Consider the following 13,143-nt stretch of genomic DNA (forward strand, 5'->3'; position numbering starts at 1 on the left):
CATTTTAAGGGATGATATCTCAAAACAGAAACTGGTTTCCCAGTTGACCAAATATGAAAGACCTAATGGAGAACAGAAAATGACTTGCTGATAATCTTGGTTCCCTAAGCATCAAGTTCAGTTGCATTTATGATCTCCTGTTTTCTTTCATCATTTGCATGCTTGTTTGCTATTGTTCATTTGTTATAATGGTTTTATTACACATGAACCAAATGCTAGGATTTTATACCCAAATTTATGCTGATTTGAATGAAATCAAATTTTTCCTTTAAAATATATTGTGTAAACTTAAACAGCTTCTGAATTCTCGTTTTTTATGTTGTTATTTGTTACCACTTAGTTATTACTTCCTGCTTTTGAAACTTAGCAACTGTGGAAGAAAGCAAGTAGGCTTGGTGTTTGTTACACATCCTCCTTTTCAGATAAGCCAGTCAAAAACAGTAGGGAATGAGTTTCCCAGGAAGTGGGAGAAGCTAGTGTGTAGACCCCAATATGGGAAAGAGGTTACTACAACCAGAGCCTGGCAAAGGTCAGGAACCCAATGAGGAAGGACTGTATTTTAATTGCCTGGCGATACCATACACAGAAATGAGGCAATGAACAAGAAGGTCAATAGGAGCCTATGGTAAAAGTCCTGGGAAGTAACAATTGTGACTTAAAATGGGAGCAGGGATAGAGGAGATGGAGAGAAGGGGACAGATGATAGTTTTGGAGGTGATCCTGATAGGACATATGGATGAACCAGATGTAAGGGATGAGAATATGGTAAAATGCCTCTTCCCTTTTTTTGTTCAAACTATTTGGTAGGTCGTAGGGCCTTTAAAATGGGGGGGGGGCAGAATGATGGAAAGCAAAGGAAATAACAAATTTGATTTTACTTATGTCAAGTTTGAGATGCCTATTAGATATTCAAGCAAGATATTGAGGTGTCAAGAAGCTATACAACTCTGCAGTAGCTCTGGTCAGGGTATAGAAGTTCATCCACAGATAGATGATAACTGAACCTATGAGACAGATGAGATGATCAAGCAAGAGGGAGTACATATAAAAAAGAGAAAGAGAAAAGGTAGTTCAAGAACCAAGCCCTGGACTCTTGTTTTCTCTTTCTGGAAACTCAAAATTTTTAGAAATTGCAAAATTTTTCAGCCCTTTAACAAAGTTATACAAGTACAAAGTTAAAGTTACAGTAGATAACTTAGATATGAAAGAGCACTACAAAATGCGGTTGGAAGTTCATGCATGTGGTATTTGTTTGTGAAAACATCGAGCTATATATGGACCACTTCCTATAAAAACAAATAACAATGTTGCTTTATTGCCACACATTGACCTTCTGCTAATCACAACCAGATCCAAAAACACATATGATTGCATTAATATCTTTGAACACTAGAGGGAGATATATTCACCTGCAAATCAGGAAGAGGGAAACCTCCAGTTTTCTATAAAACTAACTCTTTTTAACACCAACTCATAGATTCTTTTAAATGTTGATATTTTTTGCAATTATCAAGAAATAAAGTCATACATTAGAAATGAAGAAAATTCTATATATTTGTAAAGTAACCCGACCTCTTTGTTACATCAAGTCTTACTGATAGGCTGTTTTATATATGATAATGATATACTATATTTTCAGGTGATCCCTTTGTCATTTTTCTCTAGTGCAATGTGAAGTTACAGTATATAATCTAGCTAATTTTTATTTGGAGAAACATCATTTCTTCTTCCCTGGGGATTTGGCTCCATGTAAGCCAAAGTGTCAAAGCTTTGAGAGACCTTTCGTTTATGGGCTTGGCGAAGTGTTGTACTTCGTCACGTTCCTTGTTTCTCAGGTAGCTTAAAGGCCACTGGTACAGAGTTCATTCTGGACTTTTTATTTGCCCAGTAAAATGCTTTTGAACTTTGCTTGGTAATCACATAGATATGTAGTGTTTTCATGATTGCTTGGGGCAACTGGAAAAACTTTCTCTTTATTTACTTCAGTAATCATTCCAAAGAACATACTGTAAGACGTCCTCTTTTCCTGAACAAAGGTTGAATGGGAGTCCCATCCAACAATTCTTAGCCTACCAAATACTTTGTTTGACCTTGTAACTAATTTAATGAGTCTTCTTTTCTGTGATTTCAAGACTGAAATGATTCTGGTAATTGAAGAAAAAGTGACCTTTCTCTAGTGTATGACTTTGGTGTAGGAAAAGCGGCTATTTTCTGGAATCAAGCTGGTGTGAATCCTGTTTGTCTCTACCTGTTGGTGAAGGTGAATACATTGCTTGACATCTCTAAACTGCCTTTTTTATCTCTGTAATCAGGATCACAGCCCTTTAGACTTGTTGGAGGGATTGACTCACCTAAAGTATGAAAAGCACCCAGTTTAGTTCCAAGTACAAGGCAGTCATTTCAAGTTCCCCGGAACCTTCTTTTTTCTTTCCATCTGAAATGCTTTATACAATGACCCTGTAAATCACATGTGCATAGATTATGTGCCCTGAAGTTATTTGTCAAGTGCTGATGATAAGCACAGAATGTGACTTCAGCCGCATTTGCAAGGCAATCCTGTCAGAGTAGAGTAGGGTCAGAGTTGTATTGCTCTATGCTCTGTATGATAAGGCCGGGTACCTGACCTCCCCAAGGTCCCATATGGTTCATGATCAACCACTCCAAAATATGGTCTTGGGAGCAGAGAAAAAAGGAGGTAACTAGAAGTTAGGCAAGGGCTGTTGTCCCTAAAAGAAAGGAATAACTTCCTCTTTCCTTTCACAAATGCAAATTACTCCTCCTCACCTCCAGAAAAGTCCAGTTCAAATCCTACTTTCCCCAGAAGATGTTTCCAGCCTAAGTAAATTCACTTCTCTAAACACCTGAAACATTTATCCAATTTAATCATCTGGCAATGCTTGCTTTTCATTCCTTCTTTGCCACATGGTTTACATGTCTCCCTAGCCAGGGAGGTTCTTGTAAGGCAGAAATCTGACCAATTTTGAGTTTTTTACTTTAGCATATTTCATGGTGCTCTATATGAAGTAGACATAGAATACAAACTTGAATGTATTTCCATGTCAATTTTCCTTCTTTGTCATATACAGTTTGATCATAAAATACAACAGGTAATCATTTTTCTGTTATATGCAGTTTGATAATAAAACACAATGAGTAATCATTTTTCTGCTACCATCTAAAAATTACATTTTTCCTTTAAATTGTAGATTCTTGAAAAGAAAAAGCCGAAAACACAACACATCAGGCTTTTATTCATGCAATTTATTCTGGCACCCATGCCCATGGTTTTTCTGGCATGTTTGCTTTGACTTGGAACAGATTACAGTTACCATGATGTCTTGGCCATCACCTATAATACAATATAGCACCTGATAAACACTTTATCACTGGTTAGCCACTTCTTCTTTAAAATCCATTAGTCAAATCTTATCATTGATCATAAGATGTACAAATGATTATTTGATGCCTGTAAACACAACTGCATTTTTACAATACATAGAACTGAAAAAGAAATTGAAGTTTCATTATCATTCATACTGCTTAAGAAAAAGATGGTGAAGATGGAATTAGAATGTTCTTCAAAGGAATGAAGAAGAAAGAATCGCACATGAACTGGTTCACCTGTTCCCCACGTGTCAGACAAACTATAACACAGAGAAGTAATAATTCTAAATCCTTACTGCTTGTGAGCAGCTCTGTTTCCTTCCTGAAATGTGACTGATTTAGGATGGCCCCACCTTTCTCATAAAGAGCATGTTCTCCAACATACTTTCAGATACTAATAATGATAACTGAATCTATATTATTTTCAAAATAAGTGCAATACATTTTTTTTAAAGAATATTCAGGTAATGTCCACAGGTTAAAAAAAAAAAAAAAGTAGATGCAGGAAAAGAAAATATGGGAGTGTACTCATTTCCCTTCTGCTTTCAGTGGCTGCCTTCCCTCATTCCCCTCATTAGCTCATACTTCCTTTTCCAGATCTTCTAACCCTCTCCATCCATTGATAGTCCCCAAATATCTGCTGGTACCCTCCTCATTTTTTTACACCAAGGTCTCACCTCCTCACTGAGCTTTCTTTGTCACCCTGATGCTTTCGGCTCCTGTTTCTATTCCATGCTATGTTCTCTCTCATTTGAATAACTATCTCCTGCATCCAATTGCCTTCTTGCCTTTTCCTTCTAATCTACCCTGCTATTCAAAACTATAGCTTCAAGTCTGATCTTCTCTTTGCAATTTTTTTTTCATTTTACCTTCAGCCTCACCAGTCTTCTTAGTTCAATATCCTGAGTTCACCTTTGTTTTCTCTCCATCCTCCAAATCCAAATCGAGTCATTAGTTTCTGTTAGTCCTTTTTTAATAGAAGTGTCTTACAGACCATCCCTTCCTTTCAATCTTATTGCTACTTTTTAAACCTAGGTTCCGAACACCTAGATAACTGAATGAATCTTAATTAATTGCCTTTTTTTGTCCTCAATATATCCAAACCATATTTAAAGGCAGGGGATATTAAAATAATCCAGTGACCCCATCTTAGATTTGGTGTCATCAAACTCTACCTTAGAAGATTCTCCATAAATTCCTTCCTCTCTACCAATCAGCCAAATCATCTATAATCCTCTTCTTTATGCAGAAACTCTACATTGGCCATCATCTGTTCAGATTGTAATCCTTCACAATTTGACAGAGTTTATTTCTCCTCCGTTTCTGTCTTAGTCAGATTTTGTGTTGCTATGATCAAAAGACATGACGAGTATAATTTTAGAGGAGGAAAAGTTTTTTGAGGAGATCACAGTTTAAGAGATCTCAGTCCATAGATGGCCACTCCATTCCTCAGGGCTCCAGTTTTGTGGCCAGCCCCCAATCTTGCAGTTGTTCTATATTTTGAAGAAGAATGACCTCAATGAAATGCAGAACTCCACGGCAGAAGAGTGTGGTAGAGGAAAGCAGCTTAGGACATGATACCAAGAACCAGAGAGAGACTCCCATCACCATAGGCAAAATTTATGCCCCGAAGGCATGCCCCCAGGGACCCACCTACTCCAGCCACACTATCTACATCTAGTTACCACCCAGCTAATCCCTATCAAGGGACTAACTAACTAGGTTAAGACTCTCATAACCCAATCATTTCACCTCTAAACATTCTTGTTTGTCTCACAAATAAGCTTTTGGGGGACACTTCACATCCAACCCATAGCAGCATCTTTCTTTGTCTAACTTCATACCAAAAAAATTCTATGGTTCCATCAATTAAACTTTTGTCCAAACATCCAATACCAGTCTATTATATTTTGAATGAGAATTCATGAATAGTCTTCCAATTTATTCACCATTATAGTTCTCATGGATACTACTCTCCCCTTTTTTCCTATTACACATTTTTCCAATTTTTAACTTATTCTCTTAAGTCCCAGAGCAAAGATCACCTCCTCTACAAAGTCTTCCCAGATAATTCCAGGTCCTTGTGTCCTCCAAATGTGCCAAGAATAGTTTTAGACACTGAACAGATGCAAAAAATCTTCCAGTTGTTCTATATTTTGAAGAAGAATGACCTCAATGAAATTAATTGCCTTCTCAGACCCAAAGGATGTATGCATAAATTAACATGGAAAGATGATATTTTTCTGGGTTGAGCCATTAGCACAATTAGTAGAAGCAAAAAATAGAAATGAATTCTCAAAGCTAGTCTGTTTTTAGATTTAAGCAATTGATTATCACTATAGTCTAAGAAATACTTATCACCATAGCCTATATAATAATCATTATTTTTATTTTTATAAACTTTTCTCAAATTATAAAATAATGAGTTGTAATGTCATAGTGGATATAGGTCAATACACATTTGTTAGAATCATAGGATGTAGAATACAAAAGAGGAAACAATGTCAATTATGAGCCTTACTAAATAACATATCAGTAGTTACTCATTATTGTAAAAAATGTACCATACTAATACTGGTATTATTACTACTTCAAACTGGGGTAGAGGGAGATTGAGGAGTCATATGGGAACTCTCTGTGCTTATATTACAATAAGGTAAATCATAGTAATATGTTTTTTAAACATCAAACAATTCTTTCCTTCTTAAAGTACTTGTATGTTACAAAATACTTGATTTGATCTACTAACACGTTATTATGGGTTTTCACATTGTGAGAATTGTCTATAATTTTTCATGTTCATACTACTATCACTAATTTTTTAAATTAAGGTTCAACTGGCCTTATTAAACTACTTTAGAATATTTCTGTTCTTTAGTCTGATGAAGGACTTAAGATTAGAACTTTTATATGGACTTTTATATGTCCCTTGAATATTTGATTGAATTCACATATAGAAATTTCTGAGCTGGTGTTTATTTTTGAGAAATCTTTTAATTACTGATTCCATTGCCATAATAAATCATTCATATTTTCTACTTTTTCTTGAGTCTATTTTGGTAAGTTACTTGTATTGTTTCTATTTTTAAGTGATGCATATTACTTGTACATATTTTTAGGGTAGAATCTCATACTTTGTTACATGTTTATAATGTCTAATAATCAAATCAGGATATTAGCACATCCATCATCTCAAACATTTATCATGGCCCCTAGATAGCTTTAGGATGAGAGCTAATTACCAAATAGACCAAGCATGAGATTAGAGTGTTGGAATTTTGAGCCTCATTCTCTAACTTTTAGGGAAGGGAAGAAGGCTGGAGATTTTTCAGTCACCAATGGCCCGTGATTTAGTAATAAAATCTTGATAAAATATCCTTGAATATCAAGTTTTGGGAAGCTTCCAGATAGATGAACACATCCATGTGCTGGCATATGTTGGGAACATTCAAAATCCTTTCTGCTAATTATTTTGAAATACGGTAAATTATTGCTAACTACAGTCACCCTACTGTGCTATAGAATACTAGAATTTAATCCTTTTACCTAAATATATTTTTATACTGATTAACCAACCTATCTTTCTCCTCTCCTCTCTTCCAAGTGACTCTTTAGTCAATCACACCTATAATGAAACTTTGATAAAACAGCAAGGTCCTGGAAGCTTCCAGGTGGGTGAGCACATCTGTGTGCTGAGATGTTGATACACACAGAGGGTGTGGAAGTTTTGTGGCCAGCCCCCAAGCTCTACCTCAATGCCTATCCTATACATTTCTTCCCTTTATCTGTTCCTTAGTTGTACCCTTTAATTGTGATCATAACTACAGAAGTTTTCTGAGTTCTGTGAATCATTCTACTGAATTATTGAACTTGAAGGAAGATCATGGGAAACCCAAAATGTATAGCTGATCAGTCAGAAGGATGCATGGACTCCAGGTCTTGCAACTACTATGTCAAGTAAGGGCATCTGTGGGACAGACCCATCGACCTGTGGGGTTTACATTAACTCTGGTAGTTAGTGTCAGAATTAAATTGAATTGTAGGACATACAATTGGTATCATAGAATCAGAGAGTTTGGGGAATGACATCATACTGATTAATAGATTAAGAGAGAAAAAAACACATGATTGTCTCAAAAAGCACAGTAAGAAAATAGGTAACATATCTTTTAAAACAAAGCTTTCCAACAAGTTTGCCTAGATTCCATACCAGTGCATGTGGTATACCCTATGGGTGACAGGTAAACCAACCTTGAGAAAGGTTTGTGAATATCCCTAAGCTAGCTGCTATCATCCATTTTTCTGCATTATAATTTTCTATGTGCTGTCATGCAAAAAATTACAATTTTTTTTGGTGGTCCTGGGTATTGAACCCAGGGCCTTGTGCATATGAGGTAAGCACTCTACCAACTAAGCTTTATACCCAGCCCTACAATGTTTTTGTAATTTTTTAAAATGGGTTTCATTCAAGGAATTCACTTTTTTGTCTTGGTCTTCCATGCTTAAAATTGGTGGATGAAATCCATTGGTTTCATTTAAGTTTATTTTGTCTATTTAAAAAAATTTATATCTGTAGTTATTGGGCATTTGCTCTTTTCTTCCCTTCTTGCCCTGAACTAACATAAGAATCTTGGGTAAGAGTGTCCCAAAATTCCTCAATTTGGGCTGAATCACAGCCAAGATAGGGGGAGCAGAGGATAAAGAAAGCCTATTTGACAACTTGCATGAGACATACCTTCTAATATAATTGTTTTCAGTAATTAAACTTATACTTTTTATCTCCATTGAACCGACTGGTTCAGAACCTATGAAGGAAAGTGCTATTCTACTTACTGACTTCTTACCATGCCATCGTATAAAATTTCTAAAGTGAGAACTTATTCTGATTCAAAATTGATAGATGAGACAAAATGAAACCCAGAGATGTTAGTCTGTTTCCTGTTGCTAACACTGAATACCTGAGACTGGGTAATTTATAAAGAAAATAAATTCATGTCTTAAAAATTTTGGAGACAGAGAAAAAAAGCATAATATTGGCATCAGGGCAGTATCTGGTTAGAGCCTTCTTCCTCCATCATAACCTAGTGGAGAGTATCACAGAATGAGACAGAGCAAGGATACTAGCTCAGGTCTATCTTCCTCTTATATTCCAATAATGCCATCATTGGAACCCCACCCTCAAGACCTCAGCTAATCCTAATTACATCACAAAGGCCCCATCAGTATATAAATTGGAGGATTGTTTTTAACCCAACAATTTTTGAGGGACACATTCAAATTATAACACCAGGTTTCCCAGTGATTTGCAAACTTTTTACCTCCATAAGTTTTCCTAAATGGTCCCCTCTTCTTCTTTTATTCTAAGTTGTCACTGAAATTCTTCTTGAAAGCTTTTTCATTGACCAGGTTCAATTTAAGCCACCTGACCTTCTACATTTGGCATTATTGACACCATAACCAGTGTCAGATGAGCCTCTGAGAGCAAAGGGTTCTGTGCATTCGCTGACCCTCCACTTCCTTCTTGCACTGTCCATGAGGAATCCTCATTTCTTAAAGGATTTAAATAATAACTCTGCCCACATGAACTGAACTCATGTCTTGTATGTTTCCCACCTTCATTTTTTTGTTATTTTTCAATCCCCATTGACCAGGAACCCTTTTTTAAAATAACACAGTATGACACCATTCTGGAACAGGGACTTTTCAGGTAACCCTCACATCCAACATACTTTGAGAATTGCAAGTTCAGTTCAATAACATGCTATTGAGAACCTTATCCTCTGAAAAGGGAGTCGTCAAACTGCAATATGAAAACAAGAATTTCCACTGGCTATATTTCTGCTAAGGTTTGTCCCAACACCACACGCACACACACACACATAAACAAACTCTGCTAACACCCACTGTAATAACTATTTCTACACTCTCCAATAAACATATCTTGATGATAAGAGATAATTAACATTTTCTTTTTGTCACAAAAGCTCTATGAATTGTCTTTGGGATTTAATGATAATCTTATATAGAAAGTGCTTTCACAGGACATGAAACCCTAGCCAAAGATACCCAGAAGTTTTGCTCAAAAACATTCTTGTTGGGTCAATCTTTATTAAATCCTCCCCAGGAGCTGATATTTTGGGAACAAAATATTACTGGTAAAGAAAAGCATGTGAAGTTTCCAAAAGCAGAAAACGTATGTAACCAATGAAAGGATAAAATTTCAAGGCCTGTACAGTAAAGCAGCTGTTAGATGATTTACTGGAAAATTCCTCCAAAACATAATAGAGGCTGCCTGCTACAAAGGAAATATTTTTCCTTCAAGTGCCTAATATTAAATTTCAGTGTGTTAAGTACTCAAAACACCTCTCTATTAAAATCTGAGACTTTAATGATAGTTCCACCTTAGGGACTTGACTCTTACTCCATCCCTCTAAACAGCCACAGCACCGCTGGTGTGAGATTCATGATGTGAGTCCTAAACTCCAGGGACTCATTCCTTTCATACAGCTTCCAGCAACAATAACAGGGGATAGGACTTCATTTCTCAGGCACAAAAGTGATTCATACTAGACCAGACAAATCCGATCACATTTCACTTTCAATTAGAGAAATTATCTTACACTTGCCAGTGAGGGCACTGGGTGATTTACAGGGCAGTGTGGACAACTGCAAAGCAGTTCTTGAAGAGGCCAGAGAGGAAGAGAATGTTTCCAGCACCTGCTTAGCTTTCCACATGAAGACCAACACACAGAAGGACATCCTCAGATCCCAGAGCACCTGAGTGCTTCAGTAATGTCCCCGGGGGAGAAGGGAAGAACATCCAGAGGTGACTGCGATGTTGGTGTGTGGCACACAGCACATTCACTGCTTCATATTTCAAGACACACTTGGGACCAAATGGTTTTCAAACCAAGACTTTTCCAAGTAGCTTGGTCTTTGTCTCAGCAATCTCATAGAGTATGTAGGAGGAGTTATCAGAACCTCTTGGCCTATATACAATGTTGCATTTACACATAGGACACCATCTGGCTCAAACTACAAGGAGGACGCCACATGTGCAAAGGCCACTACTGCACTTACTGAAGGGTGATTACTTCAGAGACTTTGATCTACATAGGAAAGTAGCAATGGCAGTGAAGAAGCAGAAGTCAAAGTAAGAGGTGTTCTCTGCCACTTGCCTCCATTATTATCAGAAATATTTCAACTACTTCCAGCCTATCCATCCATCCCTCAGTGTGCCAGAGAGGTGAGCTGGGCCACTGTAAGGGACAGTCCTCTTCTACAGACAGCTCTGTGTCTGTTAATATTGACTAATGGTAAGAAGGCTGCTCTCAGCTTTGTTAGGATGTTCAGATAGTAAGAGAACACTTGGTTCCAATATGCACATCTGTCTGATTAAACCTCTGGGCCAAATAATCCTACTTTTCTTGAGAAATAAGCACCAAAATGGTCAAATTGCAACAAGACATGAACTCGGTGACGGTTTGTTCAATGACTATGATATATGAGTCAAATGTTCCAAGTCTGATTTTTACATGATCCTCTATTGTGGGAGAGGGAGGCAGCACTGAGCTAGCTATCTGAGAACTGGCTCTGGTGAAGCCTCCCAAGACCGCTTGGCTGTAAAGGTTTGAGTCTCCATGCCAATGACTCAGTTTTGCTCTGCTGGAGGAAGATAAATTAGGTGTCACATGCTTTACCCTGGGTGAAATAGGTTATTTTGGAAACATGTAGAAAGCAACTTTAAAAAAAAAAATTCCAGTGAACACAAAATGTCCCTATCTGACAAGATACACATTTGGCCTGTAATGAGAACTTTTTCCTTTCCTTTTGAAAAAAAATATTATCTCCAAAGTTATCTGTTTACTACATGGACCCCATGAGTGGCACTGATAAGGAGGGAGTATATTTACAGTGATAGTCTGCTCCCTTACAGCCTCATGTGCTGCCACCCCAGCCCTGGCTGAGGAGCACTCAGAAGGCTGTTCTGGATCGTAGCCATAAGTAGTCAGTGGCCTGTTAATTACAGGTGGCAGGGCATACATTGGGGCCAGTTATAGAACTATTTGTTTCATAAGGTATGCTAGACATTTAACATTCTGCATTCTGTTGGTATGCATGTCCTGGAGAGGGCTGGCTCCCGGTTCTTCATCTTTTCTCTTTCCTAACAGACCCCTGGCTTTGTTTAGGGATCATTCAACAATATGCAGATGATAGTTAGACTCATGCCCACAGAGAGTCATGACTGGCCATTCCTATCTTCCAATGAATGGTACAGGAATCAAGCCAAAAAGGAAACATGGCTTAAGGGTTTGAGGGGGAAGGAAATCACTTCTTCCCTAGTAAAAGGAACCTTGGCATGACTGAGCTGCTGAGTACACCACCCCCATCCCAACCTCTAGACTTCTTGTCTGGAAAGACAATAAACTCCATTGTTGAAACTCCACTGGATATAGCAAATGCAGATAGAGACATCCTAAATGATCCCCAGTGCTAGGAAGCCTGAATTTAGTTTCTATTTCCAGAAGAGTGTTATAAGCCATAGGCTACCAACTCCTCTAATAGCAGAGAAAATAAGCATTCATTGTAAACTGCATGAATTGAGAAAACTGCAGTTGAATTTTCTCATTGATAAAATGGGTATAGCAGTAGTAATAATTTCAGAGGCACATCCTGATGACTAAGTATAGGTAAAGCTCCTAAAATAGTTCCTGGAGCAGAGCAAAGACTCAATGTAAATGTCAAGTGTTATTATAGAAATGAAGAGGCAAAAAGAATTATTTTACATCAAATTATGAAGTCCTTATAAAAGAACCTTAAGAGAGTTAAATTGCCTCTTCTGACACAGCAAGAAGGAGTCCATTTTGGGGGAAAATCACCCCTCATTCTCACTGATCCTGTGATGCCTTGATCTTGGACTTCCTACCCTCCAGAACTGTAAGCAATGCATTTCTGAGTATAAATCATTCCATTTAAGGTATTTTGTTTATAGTTGCTCAAATAGACTAAGCCAGGCCACAAGCCAAGGAATAGGCAATTTCCAGAATCTGACAAAGCAAGGAAACAGATTCTTCCCTCAACCTCCAAAAGGAATGCAGCCCTGCCAACAGATTGACTAGACTTCTTTTTTAAAAGCCACTAGCAACTGCAAAATAATAGTTTTGGATGGCCAGGTGAAACTAGCCCTCTGTGTTAATTTATATATTGCAAGTAATAGAAGCCACAACTCAAAATGGCTTAAACAATTAAGGAATCTATTATTTCACATTTCGAAAGTATAGCATCAGAATAAGGGCGATTCAAGGTTTAATTCAACAGCTCAATTACATCATAAGAGATCCAGATTTTTTTTTTCCAGATTTCTACTCTACTATTTTCAGCTTGAAGGCCTTCAGGTGGGTCTATGCATAGTTGAAATGGATTGCTGCAGTTCCAAGCACTTTAATGTGCAAAAGTTGGAAAAGAAAACTACCTTTGTCTTGACTCCCTTTGTAAGCACCAGGAATGTCCTTGGAAGTCCCCCAGTAGACTTTACCTCTTATGGGATTTGCAAGAATTGAATCACTTGGCCAATCACTTTAAACCAGTCACTAAAAAAGGAATGAAGTCAAGATTCACCTCCAGAACAATGGAAGGGCTTGTTGGCCCAATTCCTGGATTGTGTTAGTAAAAAAGAAAAGAGATAGAGGGTGGTGTGCAGCGGACACAAGTGAAGTGTCTGCACTCCTCTCTCAAGGATCCTTTTGAGCAATTTCATCA

Source organism: Ictidomys tridecemlineatus, chromosome 7, assembly GCF_052094955.1.
Source record: "Ictidomys tridecemlineatus isolate mIctTri1 chromosome 7, mIctTri1.hap1, whole genome shotgun sequence".
NCBI classification, from domain to species: domain Eukaryota; kingdom Metazoa; phylum Chordata; class Mammalia; order Rodentia; family Sciuridae; genus Ictidomys; species Ictidomys tridecemlineatus.